Source organism: Vombatus ursinus, unplaced genomic scaffold (assembly GCF_900497805.2).
Source record: "Vombatus ursinus unplaced genomic scaffold, bare-nosed wombat genome assembly UNPS02014777.1, whole genome shotgun sequence".
In the NCBI taxonomy this organism is placed as follows: Eukaryota; Metazoa; Chordata; class Mammalia; order Diprotodontia; family Vombatidae; genus Vombatus; species Vombatus ursinus.
The window spans coordinates 2,585,252-2,587,980 of NW_020954555.1; positions in this window are offsets into that span (position 1 = coordinate 2,585,252).

Sequence of the window (2,729 nt, forward strand, 5' to 3'; positions counted from 1 at the left end):
GGGGGGGTAGGGAGAGCTCTACATCTGCTGCTAGGCATCCCTCAGAGCCCAAGGGTTCAAATAAACCAACTTTTTCCTAAAATCATTACAATACCTTCAGGTAAAAACCGTTCCCTAGGCTAAGAGCAGGCCAACGGACAAAAGCAAGAAAATGGTTAAAAAGTAATGAACAGGGAAGTTTTTTGGTGTCTTATAACTGGAAGTCTTAGCTGACTTCTTATTCTCTTGCTTAAAAGGGCCCAAAAGGGCATCTTGGATCCAGATCAATCTACCTGGATGAACTCAAAACTGAAAAAATGAACTCAAACTGCCAAATATCTGCTCTGTGACTTCTTTACTGGGGTGGGAAGCATCATGGGGTGATCAAGCCTCCCTAGGTCCACCAGTATCATGGCTCACAGAAAGGCGGGAGTGATGAAGGGAGTGCTCTCAGCTCCATGAGTTTGCGGAGAGTGAGCTTTTGTTTGGGGCTTTGATTGTATCTTTCTATGGAGGATCTGTGGACGTGCCCCTTAGGTTTCACTGATGGTAACTTTTTCGGAGGTGACTTGGTTGGCTCCTGTTCTTGTGGGAAGAGCCTACACCATCTGGCTATGTCATCATTGCACTGGCCTATAAAAGTGAGCTGCCAGACCTCCCTTCTCCCCCCATGTCTATCTTTCTTCCACAGAAGTCCTGAGAACAAAGCAGAGCTAACAGGGAAATTGCATCTGGGGCAGGGGGTGTCCAGCTCTCCCTCCCAGCCCTCACCCCCTATCCCAGAGAGCCATGTAGCTGAAAGGCAGACGTGCTTTCATCATGTAGCCCTTCTCTCTGGCCTTGGAGAACCCCTCGCATAATCTCTCAGCCAAGCCAAAGCTATCAAGAAAGGGGAACTATATGGTCTGAATGGTGAGGGTGTCTGTAGCAAAAGAAGGGGAATTCCTTGGAACTCAAATGTCCAGAATTCAGGGATTCAAATTTCTCTCAGGAGAAAGGGGATTTCCTAGGCAATGTGACTCTTATCAAGTGAAGAGAATTTCCCACATGATCCCTGGTGCTTGGAAGAGCAGTGAGTGGTAAGGGCTAAAGCCATGATGCTGGGAGAAGCAAGAGACCTGACCTGACCTTTGTACCTTGATCTTACTGTGAATCATATGGACCGTGTGTATATTTACAATGGGGACAGGAAAGTGGTTCGTGTCTGGCAGGCCCACACGTATTCCTCTCCTAATCTAAACAGTAAACTGGTATTACGAGTCTGGAAGAGTCTGGAGGACTCCAGGATCCTGTATAGGAAAGGGAATACAATGGACACAGAAAATGGTTTCTGATTGTTTATGGGCTATTGTGAGTCTTTTGTGTTTTCTGCATAGTTTATGGGCTCCTGTGGGTGTCCTGCATTTTCTGTAGGGAGGAATAAAGGTTGTCCTCTACTCAGATGAATTGTTACCTTGAATGCTTATATGGGATCTTGGAACCCCCCCCCCTTATCTTCATCTATGGAGACTTATGTGTGAGTGACTGGGGCTGGGGGTGGTACCCCGGATTGGGACTTGTCTGTGCCTAAAGCACTAAGCCACAGACTATATGTAAAATGGCACGTGGGTGTTGGGAGGAGTTGGATTAGGTAATTTCAAAGTCCTTTCCAGCTCTAAATCCATGATCCAAACTCATGGATGATCTCCTCTAAAGCCAGATCCCCTCTCAACCAATCTCTAGCTCCCATCATCCAAGCTTGAGTCATATCTTAGACTCCTTCTCTCTTATCTATCACTAAATCCTGTCTTTCTTCCTTCTCTTCCAGTTCATCCTTTCCCTTTTCTCCCACAAGCTCATCTCTAGTGCAGGCTTTCATCATTTCTATGGACTATAGAATAGATAAGTAGTCTGACCTCTGCTTCCAGCTATCCTGCACACTAGGCTATTACATGTCTTACCTGCTTCAAAACTTCTCTGGAGTTCTATTGTACCTTTTGGATCAATTTCCAGCTCATTAGTCTGGATTTCCTAGCCATACCCACAGCCTTACCTATCCAGCTCTTTCTCTCACTTCTTCCCAAGATCCTTAACACCATGCATTCAGGCCAGGTCTTTTACTCAGTGTCCCTCTTCCTATGCATATCCATACCTTGATATCTCTACTTATTCTTTTTTTAATTTTTTTTTTTGAGGCAATCAGGGTTAGATGCATGCTCAGGATCACACAGCTAGTGTCTGGGGCTGGATCTGAACTCAGGTCCTCCTGACTCTGTGGTCAGTGCTCTATCTACTATGCCACCTAGCTGTCCTTACTAATTCTTCATAGCTGACTTAGCCTTATCCTCCCACATCCCCTCCTCCCATCTACTGGGCATGCTTCCAAGAGTCCTCCCTGACCACCTAAGCATATAGATCGCCCTCCTCTGACTTCCAGTTAGTGCCATCTCAAACCTTCACTGTATAACATAGTGTGTCCCTCAGGGCTCCTAGGAACCAAGTATGGATGGGAAATGGAGACTAGACAGTCTCCATCTTCTGCCAAGTATCTGGAGGGGGTTAGTCTCTTCTTTTCCAGTATATACAAGTCAATAAGCCAAAGGCACATTTTGTTACTGTTCCTTAATGAGGCCCAGTCTTGGCCTTCACATGGGGATGAATTCAGGCCACAGCCCCGAGCCTGGTCCAGCTTGTCCTTTAGCAGCTCAGCTGCTTACCCACTGAGGGAGGACTCAATCTCTGGTACCTCTCAGCAAAAGCCTGGGTCCTCA